Source organism: Heterodontus francisci, chromosome 40 (genome assembly GCF_036365525.1).
Source record: "Heterodontus francisci isolate sHetFra1 chromosome 40, sHetFra1.hap1, whole genome shotgun sequence".
Classification (NCBI taxonomy): Eukaryota; Metazoa; Chordata; class Chondrichthyes; order Heterodontiformes; family Heterodontidae; genus Heterodontus; species Heterodontus francisci.
The window spans coordinates 34,234,207-34,259,433 of NC_090410.1; the positions used below are offsets into that span (position 1 = coordinate 34,234,207).

Sequence of the window (25,227 nt, forward strand, 5' to 3'; positions counted from 1 at the left end):
ATCTCAAGTGAATATCCCCTCAATTTCCTCTGTTCGAAACACAAGAACTCCAGCCTGTTCAATCTTTCCTCAGACCTAATATTCTCCATTCCTTACAACATTCCATAGATCTCCTCCGTGCCCTCTGTAGTGCATCCTTCCTGTAATGCAGTGACCAGAACAGTATGCAGTACTATAGCTGCAGTATTACTAGTATTTTATACACTTCAACATAATATCCCTGCTTTATATTGTATGTCCCAGTCAACAAAATGAAGTATCCCGTATGCCTTCGTAACCACCTTAGCTACCAGGCCTGCTACCTTCCGGGATCTGCAGGCATATACTCCGAAGTTCCTCTGTTCCTCTACAATTTTCAGTTTGCTACATTTGTTGTGTATTTGTTTGCCTTGTTTATCCTCGCCAAATAAATCACCTCACACCTCCCTGGATTGAATTCCATTTTCCACTTTTCTGCCCACCTGACCAGTCCACTGATGTCTTCCTGCAGTCTACAGTTTTCTTCCTCATCATCATAGAGTCATAGAGTCATTTACAGCACAGACGGAGCCATTCGTCCTCTCGACTCCATGCCAACTCTCCATGGAGCTATCCAGTCAGTCCCTTTCCCTCACTCAATCCCCGTAGCCCTGCATGTCTATTTCTTTCAAGTGGCCAACCAATTATCTTTTGAAGTCATTGATTGTCTCAGCTTCCACAACCCTTGTGGGTAGCGAGTTCCAGGTCATTACCAACTGCTGTGTGAAAAAGTTCTTCCTCATATTCCCCCTGCATCTCTTGCCCAAAACCTTCAATCTGTGTCCCTTAGTCCTTGTATCATTTGTTAATGAAAACAGTTTTATTTTCCTTGTCTAACTTATCTTAACCTGTCTTCATCTTGTACACTTCTATTAAATCTCCCCTCAATGACCAGAACTGGACACAATATTCCAGTTGGGGCCTAACCAGAGCCTTCTAAAGGTTTAGCTTAACTTTTCTGCTTTTGTACTCAATGCCTCTATTCATGTCGCTCAATATTCCATCTGCTTTACAAACCACTCTCTTAATATATCCTGCCACCTTCAAAGATCAAGGCACATGCACCCCTAGGTCCCTCTGTTCCTGCACACTCTTTAGAACTGTGCTATGAAGTAGATATTGCCTCTCCCTATTCCTTCTGCCAAAATGCATCACATCACACTTGTCGCTGTTAAATTCCATCTGCCACCTCTCTGTCCATTCTGCTAGCCTATCTATGTCCTGTTGCAGGTGGTTCATGTCATACTCACTGTTTGCCACACCTCCAAGTTTGGGGTCATCGGCAAATTTTGAAATTCTATTCTGCATTCCATTTATATATAGTAAAAAAAAATCAGTGGGCCCAGTACCGACTCTTGGGGAACACCACTATCTACAATCTTCCAGTCTGATAAACAACCATTTTTTACAACTCACTGTTTTCTATCCTTAAGCATTTTTTTAAATGCAATTAGACAGTGACCCTCTGATTCTATGAGCCTTAATTTTGTTCATCATCCTTTTATGTGGTACCTTATCAAACGCTTTCTTAAAATCCAAATAAACAACATCCACTGCATTCCCTTCATCAACCTTCTCTGTTACTTCATCAAAGAGTTCAATTAGATTAGTTAAGCACGATCTCCCTTTTACAAATCCATGCTGGCTATCCTTAATTAACTTGAACTTCGACAAGTCTGTGTTGATTTTTTTCCTTGCTTATTGTTGCTATAGCCTCACCCACCATTGATGTAAAACTAACTGGCCTATACTTGCTCGGTCTGTCCTTATGCCCTTTCTTAAATAAGGGTGTCACATTTGCCACTCTCCAATCCTCTGGCACCTCCCCCATATCTCAGGAAGATTGGAAGATTATGGCAAGTCCTTCCGTTATCTCCATCCCCACTTCCTTGAGCAACCTGGGATGCAAACCATCTGGACCAGGTGACTTATCTACCCTGAGCATAGCCAGCCTTTTTAGCACCTCCCCCTCTCAATTTCTACCCCATCAATGTCGCTGCTCTCTCCTCTTCTACTGATATTTTGTTAGATTCCAATTCTTTAGTGAACACTGTTCAAACGTATTTATTAAGTATATCAGCCTTGCCCTGCGCCTCTCAGCATATGTTACTCTTTTTATCCCTAATCGGCCGCACTCCACATCTGTTTATATGCCGGGTTCCCTTTTATGTTGACTGCCATTTTATTCTCATATTCTCTCTTTGCCATGTCTAATTTTCCTCTTCACCTCCCTATTAACTTATTGTATATCGTCTGGTTCTCACTGGAAGAATTCACCTGACATACATCATACACCCTCTTGTTTTTGTTTCATCATAAACTCTATTTCCCTCGTCATCCAAGGAGCCCTGTTATTGGTTCCTTTACCTTTCACCCTTGGTGGAATGTTCCGAGCCTGTACCTGAAGCATCTCTTCCTTAAAGATAACCCATTGTTCTGATGCAGCTCTTCTTGTCAGACTTTGGTTCCATTCTACCCTTCTCATCACATTAAAATTAGCCGTCTTCTACCTTATGTCTTATTTTATTCCTTGCTTTTCTGCTATACAAGTCAAAACATTATGATACGATGAAGTTCACCTGAACACATTTCAGAAATTCCTCCCCCTCCTTATCCTTTAGAATTATTCCAATCGATATTTGGGTAATTTAACTCCCCCAATATCACCACTCTATGGTTCTTGAACAGCTCTCTGATTCCCCTGCAGATTTGCTCCTCTATCTCTTTCTCACTATTTAGAGGATTATAGAATACCCCGGGTTATGTGATCATATCCATTTTCCTTTTCAACTCTAACCAAATGGATTCTGTCCTTGCCCCTTCAAGGGCTTCCTCCCTTTCCAACACTGCAATGTCTTCCCTTATCAATACTGCCGCACTTTTTTCCTTCTCTATCTTTTCTGAACGCTTTATATCCTTGCATATTAAATGCCCAGTCCTCGCCACGTTGCCGTCATTGCCCCAACATCATATTCCTACACTGCTATTAGTGCTTGTAGTTCACCAACCTTATTCACCACATTTTGTGCATTTACACACATGCTTTGTAATTCTGTCTTTACATTCCTTGTAGTCCTTCTCAGTCCGCTCCGATCTAATATTGACCGACTCCCTTCTCTAGTATTGTCTAACACGCTCACATTATGCACCTTATTCCTCTTTTCTACTGCTATATGCTGCTGCCCATCCCTCGCCAATTTAGTCCACAGTGCGGACTGCGACACCAACCACTCCCGGGTATGCATCAAGGTTAGACTCAGACCAAAGAGGTTGCATCATTCCAAGCAGAAGGGCCACCCGCGCATCAACACGAGCAGAATTTCTCACCTACAGCTGTTGCAAAAATGTCTAAATTCACTTGTGTCAGCCCTTCAAAACACTCCCACAGGGGATGCTGAGACCAAGTGGGCCCACATCAGAGACGCCATCGATGAGTCAGCTTTGACGACCTACGGCAAAAGTGCGAGGAGAAATGCAGACTGGTTTCAACCTCATAATGAAGAGATGGAACCTGTCATAGCCGCTAAGCGCATTGCACTGTTGAACTGCAAGAAAGCCCCCAGCGAGTTAACATCCGCAGCACTTAAAGCAGCCAGAAGTACTGCACAAAGAACAGCCAGGCGCTGCGCAAATGACTACTGGCAACGCCTATGCAGTCATATTCAGCTGGCCTCAGACACCGGAAACATCAGAGGAATGTATGATGGCATGATGAGAGTTTTTGGGCCAACCATCAAGAAGATCGCCCCCCTCAAATCTAAATCAGGGGACATAATCACTGACCAACGCAAACAAATGGACCGCTGGGTTGAGCACTACCTAGAACTGTACTCCAGGGAGAATGTTGTCACTTAGACTGCCCTCAATGCAGCCCAGCCTCTACCAGTCATGGATGAGCTGGACATACAGCCAACCAAATCGGAACTCAGTGATGCCATTGATTCTCCAGCCAGCGGAAAAGCCCCTGGGAAGGACAGCATTACCCCTGAAATAATCAAGAGTGCCAAGCCTGCTATACTCTCAGCACTACATGAACTGCTATGCCTGTGCTGGAACGAGGGAGCAGTACCCCAGGACATGCGCGATGCCAATATCATCACCCTCTATAAAAACAAAGGTAACCGAGGTGACTGCAACAACTACCGTGGAATCTCCCTGCTCAGCATAGTGGGGAAAGTCTTTGCTCGAGTCGCTCTAAACAGGCTCCAGAAGCTGGCCGAGCGCGTCTACCCTGAGGCACAGTGTGGCTTTCGTGCAGAGAGATCGACCGTTGACATGCTGTTCTCCCTTCGTCAGATACAGGGGAAATGCCGTGAACAACAGATGCCCCTCTACATTGCTTTCATTGATCTCACCAAAGCCTTTGACCTCGTCAACAGACGTGGTCTCTTCAGACTACTGGAAAAGATTGGATGTCCACCAAAGCTACTACGTATCATCACCTCATTCCATGACAATATGAAAGGCACAATTCAACATGGTGGCTCCTCATCAGACCCCTTTCCTATCCTGAGTGGCGTGAAACAGGGCTGTGTTCTCGCACCCACACTTTTTGGGATTTTCTTCTCCCTACTGATTTCACATGCGTTCAAGTCCTCGGAAGAAGGAATTTTCCTCCACACAAGATCAGGGGGCAGGTTGTTCAACCTTGGCTGTCTAAGAGCGAAGTCCAAAGTACAGAAAGTCCTCATCAGGGAACTCCTCTTTGCTGAGAATGCTGCTTTAACATCTGACACTGAAGAGTGCCTGCAGAGTCTCATCGACAGGTTTGCGGCTGCCTGCAATGAATTTGGCCGAACCATCAGCCTCAAGAAAACAAACATTATGGGGCAGGATGTCAGAAATGCTCCATCCATCAATATTGTCGACCACGCTCTGGAAGTGGTTCAAGAGTTCACCTACCTCGGCTCAACTATCACCAGTAACCTTCTCTAGATGCAGAAATCAACAAACGCATGGGTAAGGCTTCCACTGCTATGTCCAGACTGGCCAAGACAGTGTGGGAAAATGGTGCACTGACACGGAACACAAAAGTCCGAGTGTATCAAGCCTGTGTCCTCAGTACCTTGCTCTATGGCAGCGAGGCCTGGACAACGTATGTCAGCCAAGAGCGACGTCTCAATTCATTCCATCTTCGCTGCCTCCGGAGAATACTTGGCATCAGGTGGCAGGACCGTATCTCCAACACAGAAGTCCTCGAGGCGGCCAACATCCCCAGCTTATACACACTACTGAGTCAGCGGCGCTTGAGATGGCTTGGCCATGTGAGTCGCATGGAAGATGGCAGGATCCCCAAAGACACATTGTGCAACGAGCTCGCCATTGGTATCAGACCCATCGGCCGTCCTTGTCTCTGCTTTAAAGACGTCTGCAAACGCGACATGAAATCCTGTGACATTGATCACAAGTTGTGGGAGTCAGTTGCCAGCGTTCGCCAGAGCTGGCGGACAGCCATCAAGGCGGGGCTAAAGTGTGGTGAGTCGAAGAGAATTGGCAGGAAAAAAGACAGAGGCGCAAGGGAAGAGCCAACTGCATAACAGCCCCGACAGTCAAATTTTTCTGCAGCACCTGTGGAAGAGTCTGTCACTCTAGAATTGGCCTTTATAGCCACTCCAGGCGCTGCTCCACACACCACTGACCACCTCCAGGCGCTTATCCATTGTCTCTCGAGATAAGGAGGCCAAAGAGTATATGCTGCTGCCCATCCCTCGCCAATTTAGTTTAAACCCTCCCCAACCACACTAGTGAATGTCCCCACGAGGATATTTGTCCCAGTCCTGGTGAGTTGCAATCTGTCCCTTTTGATTAGATGCCTCCTGCCCCAGAACTGGTCCTAAACCCCAAGAACCTGACCGCCCCCCCCATCCCCCGCACCATGTTCAAGCCACAAATTGATCCTCCCTATCTTCCTAATTCTACTCTCGCTCGCATGTGTAATCCAGTGGTTACTACTCTCGATGTCCTACTCATTAACGCCCTCCCTATCTACTGAAAATCTGACCCCAGGACCTCAATACCTGCCTTTGCTGTGTCATTGGTACCAACGTGCACCACAACATCTGGCTCTGTCCCTTCCCCCTGCAGAATATTCTGCACCCTCTCCGTGATGTCCTGTATCCTGGCACCGGGGAGACATCCTGCTCCCTCCTGTACAGTCCCATGTCCATGGTTGCCATTGTCTGAACTGCACTCCTTCAAAGTGTCGTCACTCCCAGCAGTCTCCAAAGCTGAGTACTGGATTGTGAGTAGCACACATCCCAAAGACTCCTGCACTTCCTGCCTCTTCCTAATCTTCCGGATGGCCACCCACCTACTATCCTGAACTCCGACTGCCTGTGGGGTGACCAGCTCCTGGAACATACAATCCAGGAAACTCTCCTGCTCCCTGATGCTCCGCAGTGATTCCAGCTGCCCCACAAGCTCGGAAATCCTGAGATCGAGCTGAAGCAGCTGGAGACACGTCATACACGCATGGTCACCCAAGACACAGGAAGTATCCACCTGGCTCAGGAATTGCAAACAACAGGTCGCAGCTGCTTATCCATGATCTAAAAAATCCTCTGTACCCCTTTTGAACAATCTATTTAATACCCTGTCTAAACGATCAATTGTAATTACTACCTCTAGTCCTGCTCTGTGCTTATACTCTTATTACAACATCTACTGTTACACTACCCTGATTATATGTTTTAATTTCCCAGCTCCAAATTTGAACCAGTATCCTCCCTGCGGGTCTCTCTTTCTCTCTTTCTGTCTCTCTTTCTGTCTCTCTCTCTCTCTCTATATATCTTGCTCTATAATATATTATAAAATCTGCCTTAGTTTTTAAGTGAAGGCTCTGACTATCATTTTCCAATTGTCTCTGGTAACTGACATGGTGCCAGAGTACTGGACGACTGCAGCATTGTTTAAATATAGAGGAAGGGATAGTCCAGATAATTACAGGCCAGTCAGCCTGACCTAAGTGGTGGGCAAATTATTGGATAAATCTCTGAGAGGCAGTATAAATCGTCATTTAGAAAGGTAGGAATTAATAAAGGACAATCAGTATGGATTTGGTAAGCGAAGGTTGTGTTTGACTAACTTGTTTGAATTTTTTGCGCAGGTGACAAAAAGGTTGATGAGGGTAGCATGTTTGATGTAGTGTACATGGATTTTAGCAAGGCTTTGGACAAGGTTCCACATGAGAGACTGTCAGAAAATTGAAAGCTCATGGGGTCCAAGGGAAACTGGCAAGTTGGATGCAAAACTTTTTAGCGGCAGAAAGCAAAGAGTTATGGTCGATGGGTATTTTTTTTATTGGAATGTATTTTTTCACTAGGGTTCACCCGGGCTCAATACTGGGTCCCTTGTTGCTCGTGCTCCATGTCAATGATTTCGATTTCAACGACGGGGCGTGATTAAGAAGTTTACAGATGATGTGAAAATTGTCCGTGCGGTTGACAGCTGGAGAGAAGCAGCGGGAGCAGAGCGGAGATTTAAAAAGCACGCCAAAAGATCAGAGGCTGGAAAAAAAAGCTGTGGGAGCAGAGCAGAAATTCAGATTCCAAATCAAAAATTGAAAATTGGCGTCACATTCAACAGAGAGTGCGGGGAGACAGAAAGCCAGCCGGGGTGAGTATACCGATAAGCTTTTAATTTAATCTAAATTTAATCTAGGTTTCTGGGGAAGATGGGACCTGCACAAGCGGGACGGTCTACATCTGAACCAGAGGGGGACTAACATCCTTGCTGGCGGGTTTGCTAGTGCTGTTGGAAGGAGTTTAAACTAATTTGGCAGGAAAGCAAAGAGTTATGGTCGATGGGTATTTTTTTTATTGGAATGTATTTTTTCACTAGGGTTCACCCGGGCTCAATACTGGGTCCCTTGTTGCTCGTGCTCCATGTCAATGATTTCGATTTCAACGACGGGGCGTGATTAAGAAGTTTACAGATGATGTGAAAATTTTCCGTGCGGTTGACAGCTGGAGAGAAGCAGCGGGAGCAGAGCGGAGATTTAAAAAGCACGCCAAAAGATCAGAGGCTGGGAAAAAAAGCTGTGGGAGCAGAGCAGAAATTCAGATTCCAAATCAAAAATTGAAAATTGGCGTCACATTCAACAGAGAGTGCGGGGAGACAGAAAGCCAGCCGGGGTGAGTATACCGATAAGCTTTTAATTTAATCTAAATTTAATCTAAGTTTCTGGGGAAGATGGGACCTGCACAAGCGGGACGGTCTACATCTGAACCAGAGGGGGACTAACATCCTTGCTGGCGGGTTTGCTAGTGCTGTTGGAAGGAGTTTAAACTAATTTGGCAGGGGAAGGGATGCAGACTCCTAGCAGAATAGGGACACAGCTAAACACAGGAAAGCCAGCAAGTCAGAGGAAATACAGTGGAAGTAAATTTCAAGGGAGTAAGACCAGGATGGATGGCCTCTACTTTAATACTAGGAGTATTACAGGTAAAATGGATGAGTTAAGGTCAAGGATTGACATGTGGAATTGTAATATAGTAGCCATCATGGAGACATGGTTGAGGGAGGGGCAGGATTGGCAGCTCAATATCCCAGGATATAGAATCTTCAGGTGAGACAGAGGAGGGGGTAAAAGAGGAGGGGGCATTGCAATATTAGTTAAGGAATCAGTTACTACAGTAAGGAGAGATGATATCTTGGAGGGGGCATCAAATGAAGCTTTATGGGTAGAGTTTAGGAATAAAAAAATGGACAGCCACATTGCTAGGTGTTTATTATAGACCCCCAGATAATCAGCGGGAAATTGAGGAGCAAATATATGTGCAATTTGCAGAGGTGTGTCAAAATAATAATAGGATAATTATATTAGGTGATTTCAACTTTCCCAACATTAATTGGGATAGTCATCGTATTAAGGGCTTAGATGGAGAGGAGTTCTTAAAATGTATACAGGAGAACTTTTTAGCTCAATATGTTTTTTTTTTATTTCCAAAATATACTTTATTCATAAAAATCTGTAAAAATTACATTGCCAAACAGTTTCCAAACAGCACCAAAAAATACAAACATTGCAAGGGAGATCAGTTTCCTTCAATACTGTCATGAGTTTCTTCCCAACCCTTCCGTTTCACAATTGTCATGTCAATTACAGTTTTACATTTACAGCAATTGAGAATATTAACGATACAGTTCGAGGGGTTTCCCATGGATCCAGCCCCTCAGTCCAGCTTGGTGGGGGAACCTTACACTGTGGTCTTTCCCCATTGAGCCTTTGCTGCGGCTGCCCCAAGCTTTAGTGCGTCCCTCAGCACGTAGTCCTGGACCTTGGAATGTGCCAGTCTGCAACATTCGGTGGTGGACAACTCTTTGCGCTGGAAGACCAGCAAGTTTCGGGCAGACCAAAGGGCGTCTTTCACCGAATTGATAGTCCTCCAGCAGCAGTTGATGTTTGTCTCGGTGTGCGTCCCTGGGAACAGCCCGTAGAGCACAGACTCCTGTGTTGCAGAGCTGCTTGGGATGAACCTTGACAAAAACCACTGCATCTCTTTCCACACCTGCTTTGCAAAGGCACATTCCAGGAGGAGGTGGGCGACCGTCTCTTCCCCACCACAGCCAACGCGGGGGCACTGTGCGGAGGGGGCGAGACTTCGGGTGTGCATGAAGGATCTGACGGGGAGGGCCCTTCTCACCACCAGCCAAGCTACGTCTTGGTGCTTGTTTGAAAGTTCTGGTGATGAGGCATTCCGCCAAATGACTTTGACGGTCTGCTCGGGGAACCATCCGACAGGATCCACCGTTTCCTTTTCCCGTAGGGCCTTGAGGACATTCCGTGCAGACCACTGCCTGATGGACCGGTGGTCAAAGGTGTTTTCCCGCAGAAACTGCTCCACGAAGGATAGGTGGTACGGCGCCGCCCAACCGCATGGTGCGTTCCGCGGCAATGTGACCAGGCCCATCCTTCGCAACACCGGGGACAGATAGAACCTCAGCACATAGTGACACTTGGAGTTTGCGTACTGGGGATCTACACATAACTTGATGCAGCCGCACACGAAGGTGGTCATCAGGATGAGGGCCACGTTGGGTACATTTTTCCCGCCCATGTCCAGAGATTTGAACATCGTGTCCCTCCGGACCCGGTCCATTTTAGATCCCCAGACGAAGCGGAAAATGGCTCGGGTGACTGCCACGGCGCAGGAGTGGGGTATGGGCCAGACCTGCGCCACGTAGAGCAACAACGTGAGCGCCTCGCACCTGATGACCAGGTTCTTACCCACAATGGAGAGAGATCGCTGTCCCCACATGCCCAACTTTTGTCGTACCTTGGCTACTCGCTCCTCCCATGTTTTGGTGCACGCCCCGGCACTTCCGAACCATTTCCCCAGCACCTTCAGGTAATCTGACCTGACGGTGAAGGGGACAAAGGATCGGTCAGCCCAGTTCCCAAAGAACATGGCCTCGCTCTTGCCGTGGTTAACTTTGGCTCCCGAGGCCAGTTCGAACTGGTCGCAGATGCTCATCAGTCTGCGCACGGACAGCGGATCTGAGCAGAAGACGGCGACGTCATCCATGTACAGGGAGGTTTTGACCTGAGTGCCTCCGCTGCCTGGGATTGTCACCCCTCTTATGCTCGCATCCTTCCTAATAGACTCAGCAAAGGGTTCAATACAGCAAACAAACAAGACCGGGGACAGAGGACAGCCCTGTCTGACTCCAGATTTGATCGGGAAACATTCAGATTCCCACCCGTTGATTGACACTGCGCTACTGATGTTTGTGTAGAGCAGTTGGATCCAATTGCAGATTCCCTCCCCAAACCCCATTTTGGAAAGCACGTCCATCATGTAGGTGTGCGATATCCTGTCAAAAGCCTTCTCCTGGTCCAGGCTGATGAGGCAGGTGTCCACCCTCCTGTCCCGTACGTAGGCGATCGTATCCCTGAGTAGCGCGAGACTATCAGAGATCTTCCTGCCGGGTACAGTACAGGTCTGATCGGGGTGAATCACCAACTCCAGAGCAGACTTGACTCGACTGGCTATGACTTTGGACAGAATCTTGTAATCAACATTAAGCAGTGAGATGGGCCGCCAATTTCTGATTTCTGCCCTCTCCCCCTTCTGCTTGTAAATGAGGGTGATGATGCCTTTTCTCATGGTCTCTGACATGCTGCCGGCCAGGAGCATACTCTCGTATACTTCCAGCAGGTCCGGGCCGACCCAGTCCCACAGGGCCGAGTACAACTCGACCGGTAAGCCGTCGCTCCCGGGGGTTTTACTCGTCTCGAAAGACTCGACGGCCTTTGTCAGCTCGTCCAGAATTAGCGGCTTGTCCAGTCTCTCCCTCCTGCTGTCATCTAGGACCTCTGTGATAGATGACAGGAAGGACTGGGAGGCTCTGCTGTCTGTGGGCTTCGCGTCATACAGCCCAGCATAAAAGAATTTGCTGATCCTTAGTATGTCGGACTGCGAAGACGTTACCGAGCCATCTTCTTCCTTCAGGCTGCTGATAACAGAGCTCTCTCTGTGTACCTTTTGGAAGAAGTAACGCGAGCACGTCTCATCCTGCTCGATGGAGCGGACTCTGGACCGGAAAATGATCTTGGAGGCCTCCTTGGCAAAGAGCGAGGCCTGCTGGCTCTTCACCTCTTGGAGGTCCTCCTTGACCTCGACCCCCATTGACTGCAACCGGAGTAGATTTTGCATAATTTTCTGGAGTCGGGACAGTTCCCTCTGTCTCTCTCTCGCCTTCTGAACACCTTTGTGGATGAAGAACCTCTTGATGTTCTCCTTTATCGCTTCCCACCAGTGAACTGGAGACTCAAAGAGGGGTTTCACGGTCCTCCAACCTTTGTAATCCCTTTTGAGTTCCTCAACGTTCTCTGGGGTCAGCAGTGTCGCATTGAGCTTCCACGTCCCTCTGCCAACCCGCTGGTCGTCCTGTAAGTGACAGTCGGCCAGTAAGAGGCAGTGGTCGGAGAAGAACACCGGCTTGACGTCGGTGGATCCGACCGTGACAGCACGGGACACAAACAGGAAGTCAATCCTGGAACGGGCAGACCCGTCCGATCTTGACCATGTGTATCTGCGCTGCGCTCCGTCTGCAGGTTTGCTGAAGACGTCGTGCAGTTTGGCATCTTTAACTGTTTCTATTAGGAATCTGGACGTAGCGTCCAGTTTGCTGTCGTCACTGCCGGATCGTCCAGCCGCATCGATGATGCAGTTGAAGTCACCGCCTAGGATGACCGGCCTGGACGTCGCCAGCAGCAGTGGGAGCTGCTGGAAGACGGTCAGCCGCTCGCTGCGTTGTACTGGGGCGTACACGTTGATCAACCGGAGCGGAGCGTTGTTGTACATCACGTCTGCTACGAGGAGGCGGCCGCCCACCACCTCCTTAACTTCGGAGATGGTGAAGTTACCTCCCCGCAGCAGAATACCCAGGCCGGAGGAACGGCAGTCATTACCCCCCGACCAGATCGATGGCCCGTGGGACCACCATCGCGACCACTGCCTGTAGGTGCTGAGGTGTGGTATTCCACACTCCTGCAGAAACAGTAGGTCAGCTTTGACCTTGGCAAGGTAATCCAAGGTTGAAACACATCGCGTAGTAGATTTAATGCTACGCACATTAATGGAAGCAATTCTTACACCCATTTTTTACTAAAAATTAGTTGTTGCTTCCCATACCATTTGTCCTCGCTAGTCCCAGTCCTTCCCCTTCGGGATGTTCCTGCATACCCATCGTATGCGCAAGCAGTTTCACGTTGGTTGGGCTCAGAAACCCCTCCTGATTTTTCATGCAGGGTTTGTGCCGCTCAGGTGACATCGGGGGGGTCTTGTAGGCAGAGAGGATTGGGTTGTCCTCAGCTGCTTCCATCTGTTCCTCCTCGAAAACATCACAGCTCCCGGTCTCCCGGAGCTCAGGCGCGCCAGACGTGTCTTTGCTCCCGGTGTCGCAGAGCTGAGATGCGTTGGCCACTTCGTTACGTGTGGGGCATTGGGGTTGGGGCACGTTGGGCCCATCACAGCTTCCAGTGCCCGGGGGCTGGGATGCTTTATCATCCATCTCGGAGTTCTGCCGCCTCTTTTGAAGGGGCTGTCGTTCCAGCATTTCCCCGTCCAGTGAAGAGGAGTTGTTGCAGTCTGATTCAGAAGAGAGCCTCCTCTTGCCACTCGTTTGGGTGGTGGCTTTGGGATGTTTTTTCTTTGTGGTTTTCCTCTGGACCACTTGCCACTGACCTGTTTGTCCATCTGCTGCCTCCTCCTCCATTGATTCTGTCTGTGGAGGAGGGGTTTCCGGGCGCTGGGTAGGTGCTGGGTCGTTGGTTTCAGCCGCCTCCCCTTCCTTCTCAGGTTGATGTTCCTCACTGCGGAGAAGGTTGCTGGTCTCCTTTCGAACAGCGGACGCCTTCGTCGAACCTTCTCCCGGCCTTTCCTTGGACCTTGCCGCCTGAGCATAGCTGAGGCAACGTTTGGGACAAGTCTTGTAGAGATGGCCTGCCGCACCGCACAAGTTGCAACACTTAGTCTGCTTACAGTCCTTGGTCTGATGGCCTTCATCCTTGCAGTTCTTGCAAACAACCGTGCTGCAGTTGGCTGCCATGTGACCAGATTTGCCACAGGTGCGGCAAACTCTGGGCTGCCCAGCGTAGACCAAGAAGCCTCGACTTCCCCCGATAGCGAAGCTGGAGGGAGGGTGGATGATGGCTCCACTGGGATCTACCTTCAAGGTCACCTTGACCTGCCGCTTGCTGGTCCAGATCCCAAAGGGGTCCTTGACATCAGTGCTGCTGCCGGCCACCTCGACGTACCTGGCGAGAAAGGTGAGTACATCCACCACCGGAACATGGGGGTTGTGGAGGTGAATGGTCACCACCCGGTCCCGTTGTGACGGAAGCGTGAAGAGCGGCTCCGCTGTGAGGATCGACAGTGGCGCCCGGTCCCCCTTCTCCTTGAACGCCTTCAGGAACTTGATGCATCCCGCCACGTTCCGGAACGTCACGTCGAAGTATCCACTGCTGGGGAAATCCTGCAGGCAGAAGACGTCCGTCGCTTGAAATCCGCAGCAATCGAAGAGAATTTTCTTGATGAAGAAGGTGCGATCGACCGGTGCATCTCCTTCCTTGTCCTTCACAACCACCCGAACGGTGTTGCGCACTCCCTGGCCCGAAGCTCAAAAATTGGTTATAGCCATTTTACTCAAAGCTTCCCCAGGATCAAAAGGAAATGATCATGGTCTCTTCTCAATCAAATAAGCACTGATAAGAACAGATACTGCACTTGATCTGAGCCAAAAGGCCAAGAAGCAATCCACAGATACTTGCTAGAAAATGTAGAGGATCCAACAAGGGAAGGTGCAGTGCTGGACCTAATTCTGGGGAATGAAGCCGGACAGGTGGTTGATGTGTTGGTGGGGGCACATTTTGGTGATAGCGACCACAACATGGTACAATTTAAGCTTGTTATGGAGAAAGAAATAGACAAGTTGCAAAAAAAGGTTTTGGATTGGGGGAGAGCGAATTTTAGTAAAATAAGTTAGGATCTGGCCAAGGTAGACTGGAAAGAGTTACTTGTCGGGAAATCTACAGAAGAGCAGTGGGGGGCATCCAAAAAGGATATGGGGAGGGTACAGGCCCAACATGTTCCCTCTAGGGTAATAGGTAGGAGCAACAAGCCCAGAGAACCATGGATGACCAGAAACAGTCAGGATACAATGAGTAGGAAAAGAGAGGCTTTTAGCAAATATAAGGAGAGCAAATCAACAGAAGCATTAGTGGAGTACAGAAAGTGTAGTTTGGAGCTTAAGAAAGCAATTAGGAGAGCAAAGAGGGGACATGAGAAAGCTCTGGCTGGTAAAAGTAGGGAAAATCCCAAGATTTTCTATCAGTATATCAATGGGAAGAGGATAACCAGGGAAAGAGTAGGACCCATTAGGGATCAAAGGGGAAATCTGTGGGTGGAGCCAGAGGACATTGGTAGGGTGTTGAATGAATATTTCACATCTGTCTTCATCCAAGAGAATGAGGAAGTAGATATGGAACTCAGAGAGAGAGACTGTGAGGTTCTTGAGCAAATTTTCAGAGGGAGTGACAATGTATTGGAGGTTTTGGCAGGCTTAAAAGTGGACAAATCTCCAGGTCCGGATGTTTTGTGGCCCAGGATGCTGTGGGAGGCGAGCGTGAAGATTACAGGGGCTCTGACCCTAATTTTTACTTCCTCTCTGGCCACCGGGGAGGTGCCAGAGGACTGGAGAACAGCTAATGTGGTCCCACTATTTAAGAAAGGTTGTAGAGATAAGCCAGGGAACTACATACCAGTGAGTCTCATGTCAGTGGTAGGGAAACTATTGGAGAAAATTCTGAAGGAGAGAATCTATCTCCACTTGGACAGGCAAAATTTGATTAGGAATAGTCAGCATGGCTTTGTCAGAGGGAGGTCAGGCCTAACAAATTTGATAGAATTTTTTGAGCATGTGATCAGGTGTGTAGATGAGGGTAGTGCAGTTGATGTAGTCGACATGGATTTCAGAAAAACCTTTGACAAGTTCCCACATGGGAGACTTATCAACAAAGCAAATGCTCATGGTATAAAGCGTAACTTGATAAGGTGGATTCAAAACTGACTTAGCTGTAGGAGACAGAGAGTGATGACAGACGGCTGTTTTAATGACTGGAAGCCAGTGTCCAGTGGCATACCACAGGGATCTGTGCTGGGTCCCCTATTGTTTGTCATTTATATAAACGACATAGATGACTATGTGGGGAGTAGGATCAGTAAGTTTGCGGAAGACACAAAGATTGGCCGAGTGGTTGACAGTGAGGTTGATTGTCTTGGGTTACAGGAAGATACAGATGGGATGGTCAAATGGGCAGAAAAGTGGCAGATGGAATTTAACCCTGAAAAGTGTGAGGTGATACACTTTGGAAGGAGTAATGTGACACGGAAGTATTCAATGAATGACACTGGGAAGTTCCGAGGAACAAAGGGACCTTGGTGTGTTTGTCCATAGATCCCTGAAGGCAGAAGGGCAGGTTAATGGGACACTTGCCTTTATCAATCGAGGCATAGATTACAAAAGCAAGGAGGTCATGTTGGAGTTGTATAGAACTTTGGTAAGGCCACAGTTGGAGTACTGTGTGCAATTCTGGTCGCCACATTATAGGAAGGATGTGATTGCACTGGAGGGAGTGCAGAGGCGATTCACCAGGATGGTGCCTGGGATGGAACATTTAAGCTATGAAGAGAGGTTGGATAGGCTTGGGTTGTTTTCGCTGGAGCAGAGAAGACTGAGGGGTGACCTGATCAAGGTGTACAAGATTATGAGGGGCATGGAGAGGGTGGATAGGGAGCTGCTGTTCCCCCTAGTTGAAGGGTCAGTTACGAGGGGACACAAGTTTAAGGTGAGTGGCAGGAGGTTTAAGGGGGATTTGAGGAAGAACTTTTTTACCCAGAGAGTGGTGACAGTCTGGAATGCACTGCCTGGGAGGGTGGTATTGGCGGGTTGCCTCACATCCTTTAAAAGGTACCTGGATGAGCATTTGGCACATCTTAACATTCAAGGCTATGAGCCAAGTGCTGGCAAATGGGATTAGGTAGATAGGTCAGGTGTCTTTAATGCATCGGTGCAGACTCGATGGGCCGAAGGGCCTCGTCTGGGCTGTGTAGTCTGTGATTCTGTGATTCTGAAATTAATCCAATAACAATGAGACTTTATCCATTCATTAGCATTCATTGTCTGAAGACTGGCATCTGTGATGCTGGGAACCTCAGGAGGAGGCCAAGATGCATCATCCACTTGGCACTTCTGGCTGAAGATGTTTGCAAATGCTTCATCCTTGTCTTTTGCACTGATGTGTTGGGCTCCTCCATCATTCAGGATGGGGATATTGGTGAAGCCTCCTCCTTTGGTTAGTTGTTTAATTGTCCACCATCATTCGCGACTGCATGTGGCAGGACTGCAAAGCTTTGATCTGAACAGTTGGTTGTGGGATCGCTTAGCTCTGTCTCGAGCACAGTTCACAGTACATCCAAGTTTTGTCAGCTGCACATTTTAAAATTGTGCCCTGTACTCCTAAGTGCAATTCATGAATAGAAATCACAAAAAGCAATGGAATGAGTACCTGTCCCTGGGGAACACCACTGTTTTCTTTCCTCCATCAAAAAAAAAACAACTGTTCACCAACATCTCGGTTTTCTCTCACTTATCCAATTTTATAGACACCCCCCTGCAGACAGACAGGCAGACAGATAGACAGACAGATAGGGAGGCAGGCGCTCCAGCAGACAGACAGACACTCAGGGAGGCAAGTGGTCCCGCAGACAGGCAGACGGCTAAACAGATATTGGATAATTGTATATTGTAACCTGTGGAATTGGTGTATTTGGATTTTCAGAAGGCTTTCAACAAGGTCCCACACAGGAGGTTAGAAAACAAAATTAGAGCATATGGGAATTGGGGGTAATATATTGGCATGGATTGCGAATTGGTTAATGGGCAGAAAACAGAGAGTAGGAATAATTGGATCATTCTCAGGATGGCAGGCTGTTACTAGTGGGGTATCGCAAAGATCAGAGCTTGGGCCACAGCTGTTCACAATCCATATTCATGATTTGGATATGTGGGCCAAATGTAATATTTCCAAATTTGCTGCTGGCACAAAACTAGGTGTGAATGTAAGTTGTGAGGAGGATGCAAAAAGGCTGCAATGGAATTTGGAGAGGCTAAGTGAATGGGAAAGAACATGGCAGTCTGAATATAATGTGAATAAGTGTGAAATGATCCACTTTGGTAGAAAAAACAGAAAGGCAGAGTATTTGGCGAGGCGGTGGTGTATTGACCTAGGTACCGGAAATGACAACGGCAAACCCAGCCCTGTCAACCCTGCAAAATCCTCTTTATGAACATTCGGGGGCTTGTGCCAAAATTGGGAGAGCTGTCCCACAGATGCCAGTCAAGCAGCAGCCTGTCATAGTCACATTCACGGAATCATAGGTCCCAGACACCACCATCACCATCCCTGAGTATGTCCTGTCCCACCGGGAGGACAGACCCAGCAGAGGTGGTCACACAGGCCTCATACCTTCGTAGTTTCCTTTCCTAAGATTCAGGACCTTAGTCTCAGAATCAACCATGTCACTCTCCATCTTGATGAAGAATTCTATCATATTATGGTCGCTCATCCCCAAGGGGACTCGCACAACTAGATTGTCAATTATACCTCTTTCATTATGTAATACCCAGTCTAGGATGGCCTGTTCTCTAGTTGGTTCCTCAACATATTAGTCCAGAAAACCATCCCGTATACACTCCAAGAATTCCTCCTCTACGGTATTGTGACTAATTTGATTTGCCCAATCTTTTTTCAGATTAAAGTCAACCGTAATTACAGATGTTCCTTTATAACATGCATCTCTAATTTCCTGTTTAATGCTTTTCCCAACATCACCACTACAGTTTGGGGGGTCTATATACAATCCCCACTAATATTTTTTGCCCCTTAGTGTTTCTCAGCTCTACCCATACAGATTCCATATCATCAGAACTAATATCTTTCCTCACTATTCTGTTAATTTCCTCTTTAACCAGCAATGCAACTCCACCACCTCTTGCTTTTTGTCTGTCCTTCTTAAATACTGAATACCCCTGGATGTTCATTTCCCATCCCTGGTCACCTTGCAGCCATGTCTCTGTAATCCTGACTATATCATACCCATTTACATCTTCTGTAATCTTTCCAATGCCGTCCCATCTTTCCTCAAGTTCGGCGCCCAGAATTGGACGCAATACTCCAGCTGAGGCTGAACTAGTGTCTGACACTAGTTCAACATAACTTCCTTGCTCTTGTACTCTATGTCTCTATTTATAAAGCCCAGGATATTGCTTTATTAACTGCTCTCTCAACCTGTCCTGGCACTTTTAATGACTTATGCACATATACACCTGGGAAACTCCACTACAAAACTTCCTCTGGCCCAAAAAACATCCATTAACCACTCCTCTTTGTTTCCTGTCACTCAGCCACTTTTGTATCCAGATTGCGACTGTCCCTTTTATTCCACGAGCTACAAGTTTGCACACAGGTCTGTTGTGTGGTACTGTATCAAATGGCTTTTGAAAGTCCCTGTACACTACATCAACAGCATTGCCCTCATTAACCTTCTCTATTACCACCTCAGAAAACTGCAGCAAGTTAGTTCAACACGATTTTCCCTGAAGAATTCCATGCTGGCATTCCTTAATTAACTCACATTTGTCCATGTGACTATTGATTTTGACCCGATTTATTGTTTCTCGAAGTTTTCCCAGCACCAAAGTTAAATTGACTGGCCTGTAGTTGCTGGGCTTATCCTGACACCCTTTTATTTGAACAAGGGTGTCCTGTTTGCAGTTCTCCAGTCTCTGGCACCACACCTGAGTCTAAGGAAGATTGAAAAATTATGGCCATTTCCAACCTCACTTCCCTCAGTATCCTTGGATGCACCTCATTCAGCCCTGGCGTTTTATCCACTTTAAGTTCACAAAGCCTATCTGGTACTTCCTTTTTATCAATTTTAAACCCCTCTAGAGTCTGACTTACCTCCTCTTTCAACATTGCCTGGGTTGCATCTTTATCCTTGGTAAAGACAGGTGCAAAGTATTGATTTAATACTTCAGCTATGCCCTCTGCCTCCATGTGTAAATCCCCTTTCTGGTCTCTAATCGGTCTCACTCCTCCTTTTACCAACCTTTTACTATTTATATGCCTATAGAAAACTTTGGAATTCCCTTTAATGTTAGCTGCCAGTCTCTTCTCATGCTCTCTGCTTCTCTTATTTGCTTTTTCACTTCCCCTTTGGACCTTCTATATTCAGCCTGGTTCTCAGTAGTATTTTCTACCTCTTTGGCCTCCTTGTCTCGAGAGACAATGGGTAAGCGCCTGGAGGTGGTCAGTGGTTTGTGGAGCAGTGCCTGGAGTGGCTATAAAGGCCAATTCTAGAGTGACAGACTCTTCCACAGGCGCTGCAGATAAAATTGTTTGTTGGGGCTGTTACACAGTTGGCTCTCCCCTTGCGCTTCTGTCTTTTTTCCTGCCAACTGCTAAGTCTCTTCGACTCGCTGCTCTTTAGCCCCGCCTTTATGGCTGTCTGCCAGCTCTGATGATCACTGGCAACTGACTCCCACGACTTGTGGTAAATGTCACAGGACTTCATGTCACATTTGCAGATATGTTTAAACCGGAGATCATGGACGGCCGGTGGGTCTGATACCAGTGACGAGCTCGCTGTACAATGCGTCCTTGGGGATCCTGCCAGGATTTTCTCCCTGGCATCTGTCAGAAGCATACTTTTTCTTCTATATTTTAATCTCTATTTCTTTTGTCATCCAGGGAACTCTGGATTTGTTTTCCCTACATTTCCACTTCCAGGGAACATACCTTGACTGTCCCTGAACTATCTCTTCTTTGAAGGTAGCCAATTGTTCATCTATCAGTTTTCCTGCCAGCTTTCACCCCAGCTCCACTCTTACCCAAAGGAAGTTGGCCTTCCCCCAGTTAATTATTCTTACCCTGGATTGGTCTTTGTTCTTTTCCATCGTCAGCCTCAACCTGACGATACAATGATCACTATCCCCGAAATGCTCTCCTGCCGTGAGTGGCACAGTGGTGCAGTGGTTAGGACCGCAGCTTCACAGCTCCCGTGATCCGGGTTTGGTTCTGGGTACTGCCTGTGCGGAGTTTGCAAATTTTCCCTGTGACTGTGCGGGTTTCTTCCGGGTGCTCCGGTTTCCGCCCACATGCTAAAGACTTGTGGGTTGTTGGCAAATTGGCCATTCTAAAAAAAAAATGCCTCGAGTGTAGGTCGGTGGTAGGAGAATTGAGGGTAGGTGGGGATGTGAGAGGGAAAATGGGATTAATGTCGGATTAGTATAAATGGGTGGTTGATGGTCGGTGCAGACTTGTTGGGCCGAAGGGCCTGTTTCAATGCTGTATGACTCTATGATACTTGGCTCACCTCATTTCCAAGAACCAGGTCTAGCAGTGACTCCTTTCTTGTTGGACTAGCAACATAATGTTGCAGAAAATCTTTCCTGAACACACGCTAGGAACTCTTGCACTTCACTGCTCTTTACACCACTATTATCCCAGTGTATGTTTGGATAATTAAAGTCCCACATTAAAACTACCCTATCATTTTTGCACCTCTTTGTAAAGTCCTTGCAAATTTGTTCCTCCATAACCTTCCCACTAGTTGGTGGCCTATAGACAACACTGAGCAATGTAACTGCACCTTTTGTTTTCCTTAGCTCTAGCCAAATTGATTCTGTCCTCGACCTCTCCACACATCCTTTTTCCCCAGCATTGCAATCCTCTACTTAATTAATACCGCCACCCCTCCCCCCCGTTTCCCTTTCCTATCTTTCCTGAACACCTTGTATCCAGGAATATTTAACACCCAGTCCTGCCCTCCTTTGAGCGAGGTCTCTGTTATAACCATAACATCAAATTTCCACAAGGCAATCAACACCTGTACCTCACCAGTCTTATTAACCACGCTCTGTGCATTTACATACATGCACATTAATCCTGACATGTTACCAGTTTTGCTTCCCTCTCAGGTTTCCAACCCCCTGACATGTTAGTTTAAACCCTCCCCAACAGCACTAGCAAATCTCCCTGCAAGGGTATTCGTCCCATTCCTTCTAAGATACAACCCGTCCATCTCGTACAGGTCCCACCTGCCCCAGAACTGGTTCCAATGTCTTAGAAATCTGATGACCTCCCTCCTACACCAGTTCTCCAGCCACGTGTTCAATTGCTGAATTCTCCTATTCCTATGCTCACTTGCACGTGCTTCAGTCTCTGAGGAGTCGTGAACGGTGCTGAACATTGTGCAATTGTCAGCGAACATCCCCACTTTTGAACTCATGATGTTGGGAAGGTCATTGATGAAGCAGCTGAAGATGGTTGAGCCTAGGACACTACCCTGAGGAACTCCTGCAGTGATGTCCTGGAGCTGAGAGGATTCACCTCCAACAATCACAACTATCTTCCTTTGCGCTAGGTAAGACTCCACCCTGCGGAGAGTTTTTCCCCTGATTCCCATTGACCTCAGCTTTGCTCGGGCTCCTTGATGCCAGACTGAGTCAAAGGCTGCCTTGATGTCAAGGGCAGTCACTCTCACCTCAGCTCTTGAGTTCAGCTCTTTTGTCCATGTTTAAACCAAGGCTGTAATGAGGTCAGGAGCTGAGTGGCCCTGGCGGAACCCAAACAGAGCGTCACTGAGCAGGTTATTGCTAAGCAAGTGACACTTGATGGCACTGTTGATGACACCTTCCATCACTTTACTGATGATAGGGAGTCGGCTGATGGGGCGGTAATTGGCTGGGTTGGATTTGTCCTGCTTTTTGTTAACAGGACATTTCTGGGCAATTTTTCACTTTGTTGGGTAGGTGCCAGTGCTGCAGCTGTACTGGAACAGCTTGGATATGGGCGCAGCAAGTTCTGGAGCACAAGTCTTCAGTACTTTGCCAGCATGTTGTCAGGGCCCATAGCCTTTGCAGTATCCAGTGACCTTCAGTTGGACCCACATTTGTCCTTGCTCATTTTCCTTTTCACACCCCTAAAGAAGCTTTTACAATCCTCCTTTACGTTTCGAGCCAGCTTGCACTCATAATCTCTTTTCCCTTTATCAGTTTCTTGGTCCTCCTGTGTTCGATTCTAAATTGCTCCCAATCCTCGGGCTGACCATTTTTTCTGGTGACCTTATAAGCCACTTCCTTTGACCCAATGCAATCTTTAACTTCTTTTGTTTACAACGGTTGATGCACCTTTCCTGTTGGGTTTTTGTGTCTTATGTTACGAACAGGTAGTTAATCTTTTTTTTCGAAACAAATTTCTCTATTTTTCCAACCACCTGTCCGTAAACAGATTAGTGATTGAATTAAAGTGATTGATAGAAGGTTTAGAGGGGAGATGAGGAAAAATGTTTTCACCCAGAGGGTGGTGGGAGTCTGGAACTAACTACCTGAAAGAATAGTTGAGGCAGGAACCCTCAACTCATTTAAAAGAAGTCTGGATTTGCACCTCAAGTGCCGTAATCTGTAGGGCTGTGGACCAAATCCTGGAAGGTGGGATTAGAATGGGTGGAACATTTTTGGCTGGCACAGACAAGATGGGCCAAGTGGCATCTTTCTGTGCCATAATATTTCTATGATTCTATGTAGTGACCAGAACTATACACAATTCTCCAGGTGTGGCCAAACCAGCATTTTACACAGTTCCAGCATTACATCCCTGCTTTTGTATTCCATACCTCAGCCAATAAAGGAAAGCAATGCATATGTCTTCTTCATCACTTTATCTACCTGTCCTGCCACCTTCAGGGACCTGTGGACATGCACTCCAAGGTCTCTCAATATCCTCCTGTTTACTGTGTGTTCCCTTGCTTTGTTTTTCCTCCCCAAATGCAGTACCTCACACTTGTCCAGATTGAATTCTATTTGCCACTTTTCCGCCCACGCCACCAAATATTCTGGAGTCTGCAGCTACCGTCTTCACGACCAATAACATGGCCAATTTATGTGTCATCAGCAAATTTCCCAATCATGCCTCCCACAGTTAAGTCCAAATCATTAATATATACCACAAACAGCAAAAGAACCAACACTGAGCCCTTTGGAACACCACTGGAAACCACCTTCCATTCGTAAAAACATCCGTCGACCATTACCCTTTGTTTCCTGTCACTGAGTCAATTTTGGATCCAACTTGCCACATTCCCCTGTATCTTATAGGCTTTTATTTTTCTGACCAGTCTGCCATGTTGGACCTTGTCAAATGTCTTACTAAAATCCGTGTAGACCACATCCACTGCACGAACCTCATCAATCCTCCCTGTTACTGCCACAAAAAAATTGATTAAGTTGGAAAGACACAACCATTCCTTAACAAATCCATGCAGACTATCCTGATTAATCTATGCCTTTCTAAGTGACAGTTTATCCTATCTCTCAGAATTGATTCTAATAATTTGCCCACCACTGAGGTCAGAATGACAGGCCTATAATTATTTGGTCTATCCCTCACACCCTTTTTAAACAACGGTTTAAAATCCTCTGGTACCTCGCCTGTATCTAGTGAGGATTTACAGATGATCCTCACAGTATCCACCAATTCCTGTCTGGCTTCCTTTAACAGCCTGGGATACAATTCATCTGGCCTTGGTGATTTATCCACTTTCAAGGATGTCAGACCCTCTAGTACTTCCTCGCTCATTATACTTATCATATCTAATATTTCACACTCCTCCCCTTTTACTACAACGTCTGCATCATCCCTCTCCTTTGTGAAGACAGAAACAACAAACTCATTCAGAACCCTGCCCACATCTTCTGCATCCATGCATAAGTTCCCTTTTATATCTCTGATAGTTCCTACCCTTTCCTTAGTTATTCTCTTGCTCTTAATGTACTGATAAAACATCTTTGGGTTTTCCTTGATTTTACCTGCCAATAATTTTACATGTCCTCTCTTTGCTTTCCTAATTTCCTTTCTTCGTTCATCCCTGTACTTTCTATACTCCTCTATGCTTTCTAAAGTATTCAGTTTTTTGTGACTGTCATAAGCTTTCCTTTTCTGCTTTATCTTCCCCTGTAATTTTCTAGATAACTGGGGGATAACATTTGGCAGTACCAGCCTTTTCCTTTGTGGGCATATGTCTACAATGTGCCTGTCGTATCTCGCTTTTGAATGATGCCAACTGGTTTGCCACTGATTTTCCTTCATGTATCTGTATCCAGTCCACTTTCACCAGATCACCTCAGCTCCATAAAATTTGCCTTCCACAATTTAAAACTTTTACTCCTGTTCTGTCTTTGTCCTTTTCCATGATTATGTTAAAACTAACTGTATAATGGTCTAGTTTGATCTTAGAGTAGGTTAAAGGTTCGGCACAACATCGTGGGCCGTAGGGCCTGTACTGTGCTGTACTGTTCTCTGTTCTATAATGGTCACTATCTACAAAATCGTCACCCACTGTTACTTCATCCACTTGCCCAGCTTCATTTCTGAAGACTAAATCTGGAATTGCACTCCCTCTTGTTGGGCTTGTTACGTGCTGGCTGAAAAAGCTCTCTTGAATGCAGTTCAAGGATTTCGTCCTCTCTGTGCCCTTCACACTCTTTGTATCTCCATTGATATTAGGGTAGTTGGAATCCCCAAGTATTATTGCCCTACTTGTTTTTCACTCACAAATCTGCTTACATATTTGTTCTTCTATC

General features: G+C 46.8%; 1 pseudogene; it reads right to left on the reverse strand.

Moving 5' to 3' along the window:
* Positions 1-14,170: 14,170 nt before the first annotated feature.
* On the reverse strand, positions 14,171-14,279 carry LOC137353245 (U2 spliceosomal RNA; annotated as a pseudogene).
* Between the last annotated feature and the right edge of the window lie 10,948 nt (positions 14,280-25,227).